Source organism: Staurois parvus, unplaced genomic scaffold (assembly GCF_062004578.1).
Source record: "Staurois parvus isolate SC_StPar_1 unplaced genomic scaffold, SC_StPar_1.0 ptg000576l, whole genome shotgun sequence".
NCBI classification, from domain to species: Eukaryota; Metazoa; Chordata; class Amphibia; order Anura; family Ranidae; genus Staurois; species Staurois parvus.
Window position 1 is genome coordinate 185,656 of NW_028318372.1, and position 19,299 is coordinate 204,954.

At 41.8% G+C, this 19,299-nt stretch overlaps 1 long non-coding RNA gene across 2 annotated transcripts; it reads left to right on the top strand.

Annotated features, from left to right (window-relative positions):
* The first annotated feature begins 5,496 nt into the window (after window positions 1-5,496).
* On the top strand, window positions 5,497-15,933 carry LOC149450258 (uncharacterized). Of its 2 annotated transcripts, none has more exons than XR_016315275.1 (4): window positions 5,497-5,654; window positions 10,015-10,111; window positions 12,293-12,460; window positions 15,723-15,933. It is a non-coding gene; the product is annotated as an uncharacterized LOC149450258 (long non-coding RNA). The 2 variants fall into 2 exon arrangements; XR_016315274.1 differs by having other exon boundaries at window positions 5,508-5,654; window positions 9,832-10,111.
* Window positions 15,934-19,299: the final 3,366 nt, after the last annotated feature.

Here is a 19,299-nt window from a genome sequence, read left to right on the forward strand (position 1 = left end):
AAACAGGGGCGGACTGACAACTCATGGGGCCCCCGGGCAATAGGGGATCATGGGGCCTGTGTGTCCTTGCCCAAACTCAAAAAAGCCTATGAAAAAGGTACCAGGGGCATCTCATGGGGCCCCTACTGACCCCGGGCCCTTGGGCAGTGCCGAGTTTCCAAATGGTCAGTCCGGCCCTGGGTTCAAAAGGGATTGAGGTACGTAGTAGCGAACGTAGCAGGGACCATACATCTTCCCAAAAGGGAGTGATGGACCTACATTCCCAAACAATATGATAAAGGGAGCCAGGTTCCCTCCCACATCGCCAGCAGGCAGGAGAAGCATTCGGGTTTCGGGCATGGAGTACATCAGCGCTTCTGTACCAAAACATGATTTTATACGACTTTTCCTTATAGACTATGCATATGGAAGATCTAGATGCATTTTCCCATATTTTTCTCCACTGCACCAAGTCAATGTCACAGCTGAGAGATTGGGACCATTGGCGCACATAGTGGTGAGCAGGAGCGGACTGACAATTCATGGGGCCCCCGGGCTATAGGGGATCATGGGGCCCCTGTGTCCTTGCCCAAACTCAAAAAAGCCTATGAAAAAGGTACCAGGGGCATCTCATGGGGCCCCCTACTGACCCCGGGCCCTCGGGCAGTGCCCGAGTTTCCAAATGGTCAGTCCGCCCCTGGTGGTGAGTGTCATTAGATAAGGGATAGGCATCCATAAATAGCTTATATGTAACGGAGATTATGCCCCTTTGATGTGGGCCCTGTATACATAGGCGCTCAAAGGGAGTAGGCTTTTCAAAGATCAAAGAGGGTGACATGGTAGGAAAGAAATGTAACACAAACCAGCTCAAACGCAACCTTCAAACCGCCATGTGTACTGCACAAGAAAGTCGAGGGGATTTTGCTGATGTGCATTTGAAGTTTGTTCTAAATACATGCTAAATACAGGAATACAATTCCCATTGATTTAAGCCATTAAATATACCATCTATGTTGGTAATGACTATGGAGAATAAGTATAGACTAAGTGACATTTGCTGTACTTATTATAATTATGGATTTTAGAATAAAATCTTTATTTTACATGTTGACATTTCTCCTCTTCACCTGGCACAGAAAAAAATTTAACTGCAGCAAGGAAATTACCATGGCTTCATTCTGTCTGTCTATCTATCTACAACTCTATTTATGGAGCTTTTTCAGACATTTTGTCTTGAAGTCCAATGTATCACGCCTGCACAGTTATCTGTCTACTAAAGGTAGCTTTATGATCACCCCAAAAAGTACTCTTGGTTTGGTGGAATGTTCAGGTTTATGTAGCATTTTGTTCTGCTTCTAGAAGTTAATTAATTTTATCCTATATGTCCATGCACACTACTTTAGGCTAACAGTGTTTTTTGATCTTCAGCATTGTCAGGAATGGACTTGCCAATAGTGGTGGGACTCACCTGCCTTGTGGGCTGCAGTACCAGGGCTGGCCAGCGGGTGCTCTCAACAACCAGAGGTTCACTTCGGCAATTAGCCATCACCTGGGGCTGATTGCAGGTGGTGTATTTAAGGGATGGCCAGACCTGCAGTCTGGGCCTTGGTGTGTGTTTTTCCATGGGCCCCTGTACCTTGTAACCTGAATTCCTGTTCCTGTTCCTGCCTGACTTGTTGCCGACCCTGCCTGATCCTGACCTCTGCTGACTTCTCCTGTTTGATCCCTGGCTTGTGACCCTGACCATTCTCTCCGCCTGCTCCTCCTGTACCTACCTGCCCGATAGTTATCGACCCGGTATGCCTGACTACGTTGTGCTCTATATGTGTATGTACCTGTGTATCTATATCAGTTTAGGTTTGGGTTTGTTTCACCTTGTTGTATGTATTTGTGTTAGCTTGGGGTTTGGTGCACTGCGTTTATGTTTGCATTGTTAGTCTTAATAAATTGTCTTATTTATACCATATCTGGAGCCTGTGTTTCCCTGTGTCAGTCCACACATCTCTGGTCACACCCGCATCCCTGACAAGCGTCTAGGAGCAGGGAAAAAAATGTTTTTGTAGAAGGTTTGGAGTGTTTTTCCAGCAGAAAAAAAACAAAAATGCTAAACGCTTCTAAACCGTGCTAAACGTTACTAAAACAGCTTTTTTTCTAGCTTTTTTCTACATATACTGTAAAAGCACTAGTAAAACATTAACGTTCAAAAATTCTCCTAAACGCTACTAACTTACTGCTAAAAAATGCTATTACCAGTGTTTTTTATCCAGCTTTATTTTTCCAGCGTTTTTTGAGCTTATAAAAAATTTAGTGTGCATGCTGCTTTAGTGTGCATTCCTGCTAAATTGCTACTAAGACCTCATTCACATGGGTGTACTAAAGGTGTTCCATGCATTTCTGTACAGGCCGTCCCACTCATGTCAATTGGGATGCAATGAGTGCATGGGCACAGCCGCTGCTCCCAACCTGACATCTGTGTGGATGTGGGTGCATGACCCCGAATGCAGACAGTCTGAGCTCAGCGAAATGCACCTGGACCCACATGGATGTCAAATTGGCAACGGCTGTGTTTGTGCAGTTGCTACATCCCAAATTACATCAATGGCACTGCCTGCACAGGGATGGACGAAACACCTGTGCACCCCTATATGGGTAAACACCGCCTTGCAGGGGTGTATGCTGTGTATACCCTGTGTGAACAAGGCCTTACTATGGTTTTAATTTATTTTAATTTAATAAATTTTTTACAATTTAATTTTTTAATACTTTGTACTTTTTTTGGGGGGGGGGGGCTTTGGTGAGATATCAGAGGTCTAAACAGACCCCTGAGCTTTTGGTGAGATATCAGAGGTTTAAACAGACCCTTGATGTCTCTTTTTTGAGACAAAGGGACTGAAGAGAAGATACAAAAGTGATCGATAGTGATCGCTGACTGTGTCCACTGAAGGAAAGGAAGGGGGCTGGTAAATACATGTTTACTGAGCCCCCCCCCCCACTTCCCATCCTGACAGCTTCCCCAAATGCAGGAGCTACAGCTGTAGAACGCAGGAGGGGGAATAGGGAATGCTGAAGGAGGGAATGCTGAAGGAGGGAATGCTGGCCAGCAGCAGGGGATCGGTGAGTCTTGGACACTTGGAGTGGCTAAAGGGGGTTGGAGTGGCTAAGGGGGGTCGGAGTGGCAGAGGGGACATATCTTGATGCCTTCAAAGCCCCTGAAGCTGGCAGGAGAGGCAAAGGAGGGAAGCTGGTGGTTGCAGAGTAGCTTCAAGGGATCAGATTTGTGGGGTCGGGGGGCACAGATTAGTGCAGGAGAAGAGTGGGGGGGGATTTAAGAGAACAGGAGTGGCAGGAGGTGGAGAGGCTGGAGACAGGGAAGCAGCAGCACCAGCTTGTTAGCCACTAATCCAAGCTATCTGTATGTGTAGCAGAGTCTGCTGAACAAATCAAATTAAAAAGACACACTATGATACATTTTTTTCGGAAGTATCCCTTATATGGTGATGATGATGATGATGAGTCCGTAGCGTCGGCCATGAGTGGATCCTTATGGGGAGTGAGATATAAAGCCATTTAAAGTTAACTTTAGGGTAAGAGTATGTTATTCAGCCATATTTGATGGACACCGGGTGATTTTTTTATATATAAGTTTGATCACAAGTGCACATTAATATTGAAAATATTTTGTTATAATTGAGGGTATATGCAGCTATTTTGGTTTTTTTTTGAGGTACACATGAACACTTAAGGATTGATCTTGGAGATGGATCAAGTTTGTGTATGATAATTTGAAGATTCACAGACACTGAGGAGGTTTTTTGACTTTGGACTTTCTGGGGGGAAAGTGTGACTTTTTGTGCATCTAGGGGATTTATGTTATTGCACGATAAGAAGATTCACAGACACAGACATCCTTGGACAGCTCTTTAGTCTTTGTCATGGTGGAGAATTTGGAATCTGATTGTTTGATTGCTCCTGTGTACAGGTGTTGTCAGGAATGGACTTGCCAGTAATGGTGGGACTCACCTGCCTTGTGGGCTGCAGTACCAGGGCTGGCCATGGGTGCTCCCAGCAATCAGAGACTCAACCCTGCAGCCAGCCAAACACCTGAAGCTGATCATGCAGGTGTATTTAAGGGATGGCCAGACCTGCAGTCTCTGCCTTGGTGTGTGGTTTTCCTGGGCCCTGTATCTTGTTCCTGCATTCCTGTTCCTGTCCCTGTCTGATTTGTTGCTGACCCTGCCTGATCCGGACCTCTGCTGACTTCTCCTGTTTTATCCCTGGCTTGTGACCCCGACCATTCTCTGCCTGACCCCCTGTACCTACCTGCCCGATTGTTATTGACCCGGCCTGCCTGACGACGCTTGCATTGTATGTACTGTTATCTGTGGGTGGTTGGGTTTGGTTCGTTTGCACTGTGTTATGTTTTAGTATTGCACTGCGTTTATGTTTGTATTGTTAGTCTTTAATAAATTATATTGTTTACAACTTATCTGAAGCCTTTGTTTCCCTGCGTCAGTCACATACCTCTGGTCATACCCTGGAGCCCTGACAGGTGTCTTTTATACAGGTAACAAAATGAGATTAGCAGCACTCCCTTTAAGAGACTGCTTCTAATCTCAGTTTGTTACCTGTATGAAAGACACCCGATAGCCAGAAATTCTGCTGAATGATAGGGGATCAAATACTTATTTCCCTCATGAACATGCAAATCAGTGCATAATTTGATAGACATGCATTTCTTTTGAAATTTCTGTTGCTATTCTGTCTCTCAGTGTTACAATACATCTGCCATTCGATATTTAGACTGATCATTTCTTTGTGATTGGGCAAACATTCAAAATCAGCAGGGGATCAAATACTTATTTCCTTCACTGTATACATGTGAGAACCCCAGCAGGGGTCCCTGTGATTAGTGGCTGTAGGCCGCCCCATTGAAAACAAACGGAGGCTGCAGGCTCCCTCAGCTAATTGCACCCACTCACATGTAATCTCTATGCAGTGATCACCTGTGAGTTATTGGCCCTGGGTGCAGACTGTCTGCTGAACCATTTGGAGAGCAGTGCCTGGACCAGGGGCTGACTGACCATTCGAGCACTCGGGCACTGCCCAAGGGCCCGGGATCAGTAGGGGGCCCCATGAAATGCCCCTGGTACCTTTTTATAGGCTTTTTTTGTTTGGGCAAGGATATAGGGGCCCCATGATCCCCTATTGCCCGGGGGCCCCATGAGTTGTCAGTCCGCCCCTGGCCTGGACAGTACAGTATATGCTCAGTGAGTATGGTGCAGATGGGGGACAGGACTAAGGATTCTCTGTAACTGCTGCTACAGAGCCTGGGAACTGAACTGTGATGTGTGTTGTGCGTGCCCACGGGGTATTTAGCCATGTACAAGGCTCCGGGCTGCAAGAAAGCATGGGACCATTTGTTGTTGTGATCTGCTGATCATACGCTGCTGCCAGAGGATCTGTTCTGCCTGGAGGGCTGTATTGTTCAGGTATCACATGCTGAGCTATGTACAGGAAACAGGAGAGACTTTTCTACGATTCCAGAGTGTTCCAGTTACTCACCACACATACCATCCGCCACTGTCTGCTACAGCTGCAGAGAGCTGGCTCAAGAGGAAGGACTCTTTCACCAACCCCCGAGGGACCATCCAGGACCACAACCAAAGCCAGCTGTGGTGAGAGGCCTCTGGCCAGCATCTATTTTATATAATTAAGCACTCCAACACAAGGGCCCCATCATCGGAATTCTATCTACATTTCTCCACTGCCCGTTAGTTAGATAGGGCATCTCTGCAGCAGGTCAGCTGCATTGCTAATGAGAAGGTCATTTGTACTTCTGTACTGTGTTGGATTGATGTTTATCTGCATTACAAGCTGGTATCACTCTCTTGTGCCAACCTATTGCATGATTTTGCACCAATAGCTTTCCAGGTGGACGTGGTAAATGGTTTAAACCATTAAGGTTTGTCTGTGTTCTCAGGTCCAGGTAAGGGCAGGTCATCACAGATACAGGGCAGAAGGAACCCAATACATAAAGGTGGCTAAGGTGGAGATCATTTTCCTACCCCTCCGGCACACCTATTATTAAAGAAAATAGTTCATTTGGGCCAGCTTGGTCTAAACAAACTATTTAAAGAAGTTGCAAACCTCACACATAAAATATGAGCAAAGCATATCACTCTATAGTGGGTACTTGTCTCAATTAAGAACACTAAATGTCATTTCTGTCTGCTCCTTTGTTCCTCTGCTATCAGCATGAGTCACATCTGACAAGTTGGGGGAGGGACCGCCAGCAGATTGATAGCCTCAGCTATGTTCCTGTGAGCTGTGTGGAGGGTGGGTGTATCCCTTTGCTCCAATCAGCTCTCAGAACCCTCCTCACTGAGCTCTGCAGAGTGTAACTTCAGTTCTCCACCCCCTTTTTTCAGAACTCTCAGACAAGGTTTATAAATTCAGTACCTTGAACGGATGTGGAGAAGACTTCAGATAGACAAATACCACAAATGTAGGAGGATTTGTTACATCTCTGGGTATCATCTGAGGCCAGTCACTTTACTGGGTAAGGGTTTACAATCACTTTAAAGCAGTGGTTCTCAACCTTCCTAATGCCGAGACCCTTTAATACAGTTCCTCATGTTGTGGTGACCCCCAACCATAAAATTATTTACCCAGTAATTATAATTCATGAGTGTCGTTTTACCTCCAATACTGCTGCTTTCAACACAGTAGCTGCTTTTAACAGAGTAGCTGCTTTCAACACAGTAGCTGCTTTTAACAGAGTAGCTGCTTTCAACACAGTAGCTGCTCTTTACACATCGGAAATATGTGTTTTCTGATGGTCTTAGGGGACCCCAGTGAAAGGGTCGTTCGACCCCCAAAGGGGTCGCGACCCACAGGTTGAGAACCACTGCTTTAAAGTAAAAAAAAAAGTTAGGCTTAAATTTCCTGCAACTAACTTAGGCTTAAACTGCTTTGTAAACAAACAGCCGAGGATTCCCTTCATCTATACCAGACCTTTATTTTGGATCTGGTATAGATTAAAAAAAAAAAAAAAACATGGGTTCCCTTCAAAAATCCACACCAGACCCTTACCTGAGCTGGCAGCTTGGCAGGCCAGGAAAGTAAGGAGATGAGCATGCACATGGCTGAACCATACCAGACCACATGCGCTGAACATGCTATTGACTTCCCCCAACTCCAGCCTGATGGCTGTGGGTGGTCTGTAGACAGGGGGCTTATTGGGGCACCCAGATATCACTGCCCCTTCGAATGAGTAAGGGGTACATAATAAGTAAAAAGTAAATAAATACACACACATGGTTTTTACAAAAGTCCCAAAATGTACATCCATCATCAGGTCCACGTCATCCATGATGACTGCTATTCTTGTTAAACCCCAGCTGCTTTTAACTAGATATGTGCACAATAGAAAAATGTGTTTTTTTTGTTTCAGATTTATTCATTTATATAGTCAGTCTGGCTCAAAAAAGACAAAAGTCCATGCATTCATTAATAATTTAGTTTAGACATATTCAGTATATTAGAATGATTTGTTTTTAGAATTTGTTTTGTATACTTGGATTAGTTTTGCATAGCCAATATTTTTGAATTGATTAGAAATTTGAATTTTGGAAGAAAGCCCCATTGTTTTGATTTTATTCTAATAGAAGTAAGAATTTTTAAATTCTAAATTAATATTTCGGAAGACAGCTATATTCTTTTTTTTATTCTATTCTAAATTCAAATGTTGAAATTCGAATTTCTATTTTATTATATTCTATTTGAACTTCAGATTTAGAATTTTGAAATATAAATTTCAAAATATGGCTATATTCTTTCTATTGAATTATATTCTGTTTGAAATTCAAATTTCAGAAGCTATATTTTTTATTATTTTTTTCTATTCTATTCAAAACTAAAAATTTTTATTTTTATTTTTGGAAGATGCATATATTCTCTCTATTTTATTCTATTCTATTCAAAATTCAAATTTTGGAAGATGACTATATAATTTCTATTATATGGTGTTCGAAATTTGAATTTCGGAAGACGGCAATATTCTTTCTATTATATTCAATTCTATTTGAAATTCAAATTTTGGAAGATGGCTATATTCTTTTTATTCTATTTTATTCTAACTGAAATTCAAATTTAAAAATTCAAATTTCAGAAGATAGTTATAGTCTTTCTATTTTATTCTATTCTATTCTATTCAAAATTAAATTTTCAGTAGATGGCTATATGCTTTCTATTTATTTTATTTCTATTTTATTTAAAATTAGATTTTCGGAAGACAGTTATGTTCTTTCTATTTTATTCTATTCTATTATATTCAAATCTTTTTCTTATTCTATTCTTTATTTTCAATTTCTTTATTTCATATTCTATGTTTTTTTAATCTGTTATTCTCTTCTGTTCAATTCTTTTCTACTCTATTCTATTTTATTCTAATCTATAAATTAGCCTGAGTAGGAATCATCATTTCACTTTTGTACCTTACTTATTTATTGCAAAAGGTTTCCATTTCAAATGCAAATTAATTTTCAAATTTATTTTTTTATTATGCATTAATTTTCTCATTTTAATTTGGATAATTTGTTTAGTTATACCTTATTTTGGTGCAGCGCTAGATATGTATAAAAATTAGACATAAATGGAATAAAAACATAAAGCATAGAGTGGATGGTAGCAATATAATCAAATGCAAAATAGGTCCCTTTAAGCAGGTTCTGCAAGTGGGGACTCATATGTGATTCAGGATGGCCACCAGCGGTGGTCAGACGTCCAAGAACTGTAGCCCCTCTGACGCGTTTCGTGCTATGCACATCATCATAGGGTGCTGGGCTGAAGTCCCCACTTGCAGAACCTGCTTAAAGGGACCCTTGACTGTGACATGTGATAAGGCTTTTGGAGTACCTATCCTAGAGGAGATTGGATGGTGTATGACCCTGACCCCGTTCTGGCAGTAGATGACCAATACCTGATGAGACAGGAAAATCTCATATACGCATGTTTGACGTACTTCTGGTGAGTGCGCATTCTTTATATTATATCCACTGTGTGGCACACTGGACCCTCGCACCCACGCACTCTATTAGGATCTACTGGATCCCCACGTGGGCAATTTTTCAGCTAATTGGGACATTTATCCACTTAATTGCACCACAGTGTGATTGACAATTTTGCACTATTTTGCATTTGATTATATTGCTACCATACACTTTTTTGTTTTTATTCCATTTTGTCTAATTTTTATACATATCTAGCGCTGCACCTTCATTTATTGATATTTATTGATTGGAAGGTCTGTTCTTGGTTGCCTTTTTGGTGTTCTAGCAGCTTATCTGAAATAATATCAATAAAATATTCTTCCATTTGTTGACATTTATCCTCTTCACCTGGCAAAGAAAACTTCATAACTGCAATGAAGAAATGATAATGGCCTAATTCTATCTGTCTTTGGAGCTTTCTTCATACAGTTTGTCACATAAGGTTGGTTGTATCGTGCCTGCATAAATGTTTGTCCTCTAAGGGTACCTGTATGATGGCTCCTAGAAAGTGTACTCTTGGTTTGGTGGGACGTTCAGGTTTATGTTTATGAAATACAGTGCTGGCTCACAGACATCAATCTCATGTCTGTGGCCAGATTTTCATGGTTTGTATTATTCACATATGTATTGTATGTTTCAGGATAGATGAGCAGTTTAACACCCTCCTCTAAAAAAAATGCCCAAGCTTTCAACATCCACAAAACCAGTAGTTGAGTAACCCTCTTGTTTTCAGTTTGTAACTATAATTTGTATTAATTTCTGATATTTCTGCATTGTAACTCCTCTAATATTGGCCCTGAAGAAAGGCAACGGAGATGATCTCCACCCACCAGAGGTATCAAGACCACCCTCAGGGGTAGAACAATTGTTCTGGCCAATCCTGCTGTGGGTGTGGTCTCTCCTTTATATATATCCACCAGGAATCTGAGATCATACACAGTCTACAGAACAACACTGACTCTTCTTTGGCTTTGCTGTAACCCAGACACAAGACTACGACATGAAAACCACATGGGCCCTTGCTGTGATTACCACAAGTCTCTTGGTGGCTCAGTGCACTGCTGGTTGGTTCGGTCGAAAAAGTGAGTCTTACTGACATAGTACCACATATATCATATACTGTATGTGTGTGTGCTCTGTGTTGCAGTATGGTTTCATACAAAAACCTCTATTTGCATCTAAAGACATTTTGTCCTTAATTTTGTAGTGTGTAGAAGGCTTAGAGCCCTTATCAGGTTTGTATGGCTGTCTCTGTAACCACTGTAGAAATTCACCCTCTCTATTTAGCTATGTGGCCATTGTCGCCAAGACTGAAAGTGTGGGGGGGGGGGGGATTTACACCTTGAATTGAGGGAAAGTCTTACAATAGGGACACTAGTTTGGTCTAAAGCGGGCAATACACTAGTAGAATTTTTTGTTGACCACAGTGATGAGAACATTTGAAGGAGCAGGATGGAAATTTTCTCTCAAACAAATTTCGAATAGTGCATGTGGTCTTTGTTTGTGAGATTACATTCATTACAAAATTGAACACTTGCCCTCCAGAGGATTTACTCCCCTTCCCTTTGCTAAAAAAAAAAATCCCCATATGTGTAAAACCATTAATTGGTTTACGTGACAGATATAGCATCTACAAATGGCAGTATATATACTGGAATTTTTTGTATACTAGAAATGGCAGTAATCAGCGACTTGAAGCGGGACTGCGTGACTGCGGTGGGCATTCTGACACTGGGGGGGGGGGGGGGGACTGACTAACTGCCACTGACATCCCCAGTGACACTAATACAGTGATCAGTGCTAATAAAAAGCACTGACACTGTACTGATGGCACTGGGCAGGAAGGAGTTAACATCTGGGGTGGAGCAAAGGGTTAACTGTGTGCGCTTTACTATGTGGCCTTACTATGTAAGCATGATACTTTGTATTGCTCTGCTCTACAAAGCAGCATGCTGGTGCTGGCAAGGGAGAGATCTGTAATACTTACATACAGACCTCTCCCCTGTCAGTGTTTCTCAGCGATCGCTGGGTGTCGGCGGGGAATGTCTGGCTGGGACTCGAATAATCGACAGCTGCAGCCGCTAATGGCGGCGTGGGTAGGGCGGTGCGCGCATGCACAACACCCCCTACCCAGAAATGCAAAATTACACACACACACACACATATATGTGTGATTTTGCACATACCTGCCTCCCTGTAGCAGTAGTTCTGCTATACAGAGGTCGGGAAGCGGTTAAGGCAAATTAAAGCTTGAAGTACTTTCAAATAACTTTTGTCAAGTTATCAAAAGTACTGAGAACTTTCCTATAAATGTTCATTTGAAAATCTACTAGAATGTAGCCAGCTTATGTAAGGATGTCTTTCACTTAGATGAGACACTTACTTCATTTTGCATCTATGGGATAAGAAATAAAGGCAAACCTCTCCAATGGGGCACAGGGCAAGAAAAAAATCAGATAGGGGTTTTAAGGTGATTGTAAAGGTTCTGTTCTTTTTAATATTAAACAAAGTACACTTATCTGTTCTGTGCAATGATCCCAGATCCTCCTCTTCTGGGGTCCCCTGCTGACACTTCTGGTTTCCGGGTGTCCCCAGAGCAAGCTACTTGCTCTGGGGGCACTATTTACACACACAGTGCAGATTAGCCTCTGCCAATGGCTCCAGCTGCTCTCACTGAGTGCAATGAGGGCACAGTGCTGTAGGTAGGTATTTTGGAGGGCAAGGGGGGTCAGGTTGGTATTTCAGGGGAGGGGGGAGGGGCTGCAGATAAAAGGTTTTTCACCTTAATACAGTGAATGTATTACAATATAAAAAGCTTTAGCTTTTACCACCACTTTACTCTTTCTCTACTCAACTTAAAATAAAAAAATGTTTTATTGTGTGGCCTATGCAGTGAAAAGCCACCCAACTTCAGTGGTGAAAAAATCTGGAGCACTCACACAGCAAAGATATATGATGTTCAAAATAGTGGGTGAGGTGAAAGGTAGGTTTGACTACATTGAGATTAATGTTGGGCGCTGCCTAAAGGGGCATGGCCCAGCATGAGAAATGCCCTGGCATCAATGAGCGGAATAGGTTCCCAGCATTGGGGGCCTGATGTCAATGACAGTTGGAGGTATGAGCTCATGTCTTCTGTGTCTAGTGGTATACGCAGTCCTGATTACACTTTTTCTGTAATGTTCCAACAGTCTTGTTGGATGAGATAATTACCCATTATCTGTTTATACTGCTACTTGATATTCAATTATTTTTGTATTTTCCAGATAAAATCTGTGACTTGCCTACTGACTATGGTACATGTCAGGAGAAAGAGAATCGTTTTTACTTTAATAAAGACTTTAAAAGATGTGGACGATTTATCTATAGCGGTTGTGGAGGAAATGAAAACAAGTTTCTTACTAGGAAAGAATGTGAAAAAGCCTGTGAATGAGGTATTTTTATTTCTATGCATTATCTTGTATGTTGCTGAATATTGATTTATTTCAAACCTAAATTACTGGTGTTTCCACAATCATCACATTGACGTCCTAAGGCAGTGGTCTCCAAACTGCGGATGTGGCCCTTTGCTTGCCTTTATCTGACCCTTGGGGCATTATTCCTCCCATGAGATTAACAATGAGGCATAATTCTTGCCACTGACATCAACGATGGGGCATTATTCCTCCCACTGACACCAATGATAGGACACTATTTCTCCCACTAACAAAAATGATGAGGTACTATTCCTCTTAATAACACAAACAATGGGGCACTATTCCTCTCATGCAAACCAATGATGAGGTACTATTTCTATCTCTGACCCCAGTGATGGAGCACTATTCCTCCCCACTGACACCAATGAAAGGGCATTGTTCACTCCCACCAGGTAATTTTTTACTCCCACGGGCAACAGTCCGGTCCCTGTGAAGTCTGAAGGATAGTAAACTGGCCCTTTGTTCAGAAAGTTTGTAGACCCCTGCCTTAAGGGTTTTTTTCCTGTCACTATTCTGGAATCACTAGAGCCTGTCTTTAGTGCTCTGGGGGTGTATTATTATTATTATTATTATTATTACAGGTATTTTTATATCAATAACAATTTTACCCAGTGCTTTACATATTTTACGTTCCACATCAGTCTCTGCCCTCCAGGAGCCTAGATGTCCCTCAAGGTCTATTTCACAGACATACATAATTCACATAGGAGCAAGCAGACCTACCAGGATGTATATGGAGAACCAGAAGGAAACCCACACAAGCTAAGGGAGAGCATGCAAACTCCATGCAGCTGATGCCCTGGTCAGGATTTCAGTCTGAGGTGCTGCAAGGCAGAAGTGTTAACCGCTAAGTGATCAGTCTAAGTCCAATGGTTTTTACTGGACCAGAACTGGAAAAATATGTAGACAGCCATTGACCTGACTGTTTAGACAGTCTGCATATACGTCTGGAAACAAGCAGAGGTTCTCTGTGTATGTAAAATGTGTATAGTCAATCAAATTTTTTCTTTTTTTGATGACTGGTTGGAGGTTAGAGTCCGTCATGTTTTTATTGCTGTCTGTGTCCCCACTAGGGAGATTTACCCTCTTTATTTGTTCCCTGGACCATTGTTATTGAGACAAAAAGTGATGGGAAATCCAAAATGTTGAATATGTCACCAGAAAAAGTGGTGAAGGTACAGTAAATCTTCTAATGAGGACATCCATTACAGTGACAATTGTCTTGGAGGGTGATCTCATCTCACTTCCTGTTGCACCTCTACTATAAATGGTAGTGAAGAAAAATCTCTCCAATGGGATCAAGACAACTAAAAATAAACTGAAATAGGTTTTCCTACTTTATCCAAAACTAAGAAGATAATTTTGGTTGAATATACACTTTAATCCTTTGGCTGCCACTGACATGTACTGTCAGGCAGCAGTGGTGGGTTTTACACATAGCCAGGGATGTGTGTAAACCTGACAAGCCAACTCACGGCTATTAGATGGAAGCGATCCAGTGGTGATGCACACACCCTGACACTCATTGGCGGACACATGGGCATCTCCTCTTCTAGTAATAAGCCAGAAACAATGTGTACAATGACCCTTGATGTCTCATTAAAGAGAGCCTGTCGCAAAAAACACATAGAAGATTTTTTTGTTCCCTATATGAAAAAATGAAGTTTAATGAAAAAGTGTAAAAAAGAAAAAAAAATACACCAAAGTACATAAAATTCCTCCTATTCAAAAAATATTTTTTGAGCCCTGCCTCACCACCACATACTGTACACGTACCAATGTAAACGCATGTGTTGGGGACACCTACACACAAAATGCTCATTGTGCTACACATGTTAACATATTGACACGCACGACGGAGTAAAAGCAAAAATTCTAGGTTTTTAACATTTCACATTTACCCTTAACTGATGGCTTTTAAAGCATCTTCTATGGAAAATGTATGGTACTGTTTCACAGGTAAACACAATTTTAAAGTTTGACGTGTTGGCTATCTATTTACTTAGTGCAGCCTCATCTTTTATATTACCAAACAATAGATAATATATTGCATTTGTGTGTCTTAAAATTGATTTTATTTTCTACAGAAAATTTGCACTTGATTAACTTTTGTGTTAGTGTCATAACATAAAAATCTAGAACTACCACTACTCATGCTTAAAATGATTTTTAAAGTGAGCAAAAAAAGCCTCTGTCATCGAAGGGTTAAACTAGGAAAAGGAATCGTATCACATCGGTACCCAGGGCCTTAAATTAAAACCTATGCTTTGCCAATGGAGGAGATAGTATCCAGTCCCCCCTCCCCTGGTTATCAATTTAAGTTTAGGGTGAAGCAAGGTAGAATTAGCTGCATATGTGATTTCAGGGACATGCACCTGCTGCACCCACATGAATGTCAGATTGAGAGCAGCGGCTGTGTCCCAATCGATATCAATGGGACTCCCTGCATGGAGATGCATGGAACACCTGTGCACCCCAATGCGTGTAAGCGTAGTCCTCCACGCTTACACGCATGGGATGGGAACGAGGGACACCTATTGAGAAAAGTATGTAAGCATAGGATATGCCCCCCCCCCCTTTAAAGGACAATAACACACAGAAAATTGTTGGTTAAACACACAATTAGTTTTTTTGATTGCTATTATTCCTTTTTATTGGCTTTGGAAATATCCAAATTTAGCAATTTAGAAATTGGATGAAAGGTTTAGCACTGTAAAATATGTTTTGTTAGATAAACAATGTATTTTAAATACAACTGTAATAGATCAGACCAAAATGAGGGACAAATGAAGAGGAAAGAGGGACTTTGTTCCAAATGAGCGACAGTCCCTCGAAATCAGGGACAGTTGTATTATGCACTGTGCAAACAAGACCTAAAAAACAATACGTAAAATAGTGCTTGGCTACCGTGGCTGGTAAAGCATGAACCAAAACTGCCTGATAGCCAGTGTTCAGATGCATTAGATAAGTATCCAGAAAGAAACCGATAAATCCCAACCAACATTTTCACTGTTCTGAATTGTCCCACTGATGCTGATGGGCACACATGGTAAGAGATCTGGTCTCCATATGTTTTAATGTGTGCTGCTCAGTACCAGTGGAGCTGTTGCTGGTTTCGTAAACTGATATGAATGCAAATGTCTCTTTCAAAGAAGAATTGAGACTATGATCATTTTTTTTTAAATGTATTGAATTTATTTTAATTTCTTTTTTCTGACAGTCTCATGTTGATTAACCTTTGGATAACAACTTGGAAGGACCAGAGAATGTTCATTTTCTTCTTGCAGACTGTTTATTGACATCATTGTGTGTTATGTGAAAACATTGCCTTCTTTTAATAGTATTAAAAGGGTTGTAGCTTTCTCTTGAGCTTTCCTATGTTTTTTGAAATCTTGGTTCAACTGTTAATAAATAATAAATGAGAAACTCAATCTGATTTGTTGGTCCATTGAAATTTAAAGTGTAGGTAAACCATGAGCTTCTCTTACTTTGCTCCTCTGATAGTCTGTTTAAATATACTAAAGGTTGATTCTGGCAGAAATCTTGACAGCTGATAACTTCATGTGCTTTCTCCTGTATAGCTATCAATTCCATTTTCCCATAGTATGAATGTATAGTCCTAAAACATTTCCTGTTCGAGGGTGACAATGCTGCTTCTCCATAGATACTGTATAAAATGTTACATGCAGAATTATTTGAAGAAAATAAAATAAAACTAAAGCAGCCAACAAATCTAAGGACCGATGCCAGCCAACATCCATCACAAAGTCCAAGAACAACATATGTGTATCATGGTGTGCCCAGATAAGGTTTTGGTTAGAATATTAACCACTTCAAGTCCGGACACCTCCTTCCAGTCCAGGCCAATTTTTCAGCCTTCAGCACTATCACACTTTGAGTGACAATTACTCAATACAACACTGTAGCTATATGACATTGTTATCATTTTTTAGAGACAGATAGAGCTTTCTTCTGGTGGTATTTAATCACCACTGGGTTTTTTAAATTTTTTGCTATATAAATGAAAACATTTTTTGCTCAGTTTTTGTTATAGAATTTTGCAAATAAAATTTTCTTCATAAATTTAGGCCAAAATTGTATTCTGCTACATTTTTGGGGTAAAAATAACCCAAAACAGTGTATATTTTTTAGTCTGTGTGACAGCAATAGAGTCTACAAACTATGGGATATTTATTTGAAAATTGATCAGTTGAGACAATAAAATACCCGACACTGGTATGATGTATGGCAGTGATCAGGACGCTGCTATGGCAGTGATCAGGACGCTGGTATGGGGGTGATCAGAACGCTTATATGGGGTATGGCAGTGATCAGAATGCTGGTATGGTGTTCATCAGGACACTGGTATGAGGTATGGCGCTGATCAAGATGCTGGTATGGCATATGGGGTGATCATGATGCTGGTATGAGGCATGGCAGTGATTGTGATTGTGGTATGGGGCATGGCGGTGATCAAAATACCAGTATGGGGTATGGCGGTGATCAGGGCACTGGTATGGGGCATGGTGGTGATCAGGATGCTGGTATGGGGTATGGCGGTAATAAGGATGCTGGTTTGGTCTATGGCGGTGATCAGGGCACTGGTGTGGCTTATGGTGGCAATAAGGACGCTGGTATGGGGTATGAAGATTATCAAGATGCTGGTATGGGGCATGGGGGTGATCAGAACACTAGTATGGGTTATGGCAGTGATCAGGATGCTGGTGTGAGGTGTGGCAGTGATCAGAATGTTGGTATGGGGTATGGTGTGGATCAGGATGCTGGTATGAGGTATGGCACTGATCAGGATGCTGGTATGGCATATGGGGTGATCATGATGCTGGTATGGGGCATGACGGTGATCATGATGCTGCTATGGGGCATGGCGGTGATCAAGATGCCAGTATGGAGTATGGCGGTGATCAGGGCTCTGGTATGGTGATGATTAGGATGCTGGTATGGCGGTGATCAGGGCACTGGAATGGGGTATGGTGGTGGTCAGGATGCTGGTATGGGGTATGGTGGTAATCAGGATGCTGGTTTGGGCTATGGCGATGATCAGAGCACTGGTGTGGCTTATGGTGGTGATCAGGAAGCTAGTATGGGGTATGAGGATGATCAAGATGCTGGTATGGGGTATGGGGGTGATCAGAACACTGGTATGTGGTATGGCAGTGATCATGATGCTGGTATGAGGTATGGCAGTGATCAGAACATTGGTATGGGGTATGGTGTTGATCAGGATGCTGGTATGAGGTATGGCACTGATTGGTATGAGGTATGGCACTGATCAAGATGCTGGTATGGCATATGGGGTGATCAAGATGCTGGTATGGGGCATGGTGGTGATCAAGTTGCTGGTATGGGGTATGGCGGTGATCAGGGCACTGGTATGGGGTATGGTGATACTGGTATTGTTATCTTAAGGTATTAATGTTTGTGTAAATTACATGGTTCTGAGGCAGACAGCTTCTACACCCCAAAGGATCTCCACAGTCTCCTTGATTTGTGGTAGATTGTAAAAAGAGTTGGCAGCCAAACACGCTGTTATCAATCCACACTGGAAAAAATACCATTGTAGATCCAGTTCAGTTCTGGTTTGGTTACTTTGTTGCCAATAAAGCCCTGATGAAGGGAACACCTTGACCACCGAAATGCGTTGGCTACTTTTTGAATCAAACTCCTGACCTTTAATGGGATAAAGTTGTAACTGGACCTCTTAGCAGTGGTGTGGAGCTTCAATTTCAACTCTTTTTACAATAACATTGACTGTAATAGTTACACAATACAATTTCTGTTATGGGTGTGTCTTTGTAGAGATCAAGTACACACACAGAAACAGCAACAACATGGTGAGATTGCACCTTCTCCTCTCCTGCCAGTTGAGTACCAAGCTAAACACTTCCCCACAAAAAAATCATTGGTCCCCAAAGAAATAGCAGGACACAGTGGGGGGGGGGGGTAAAGTACTGACATAGCATAGCATAAAACAAGTGAGTAATAAACCAGGCAGTCAATTGAACAGGTGTATCTCACAACACATTTTCTATCAAGCATTTCAGCCAAGGAAACTTCCCATCAAGGTGTGTCAAGAAGTGGGCTTGTCACTTTCTACCAAAGTTGGAGCAGAAAGAAATGGCATTTCTTGACACCTTCTAGCTGTGATCACAGTCTCTTAAATCTGGTCTAGGGAGTCATAAGTCAGCTTTTTTGCAGGGTGTTCAGTCACTTTGGCTCTTTACTCCCTCGGCTCAGATGGTCCCTCTCCTGAGCTCTTCAGCAAGTTCACGGAAGAGCTGAGGGGGGGTCTCTGTTTCCTCTTCACTTGGTAAAAACTAATAGCTCCTCCAGGCTTTCCGCACTCCATGCAGGCAATCTTCATATTGTTCAAGGGTTCTGCCAAAAATGATGAAGTCATCTAAGGATACAATCACTTTAATTAGGTTCATGTCCCACACTGTCTGCTCCATCAATCTTGGAAGGTCACTGTAGCTCCAAAAGATCTTGGGGAATTTGTTTAAACTCATAGAAACCTAGAAGACAGATAAGGGCTGTCTTCTCTATGACTTCTGAGCACATGGGAATCTGATCGTACCCACTCTTTAGATCCAGCATATCAAACCACATTGCCCCCAACAGACATTTTAGGTCATCTTTGATCCATGGGGTGGTGTACTGGTCAGGTATAGTTATCCTGTTGAGCATTCTTATTGAACTGTCCTTCTTATGAACCACCACTATAGAAGAAGCATAGGGACTCTGTGACTCTCAAATGATTCCCATTCTCTTCAACTCCA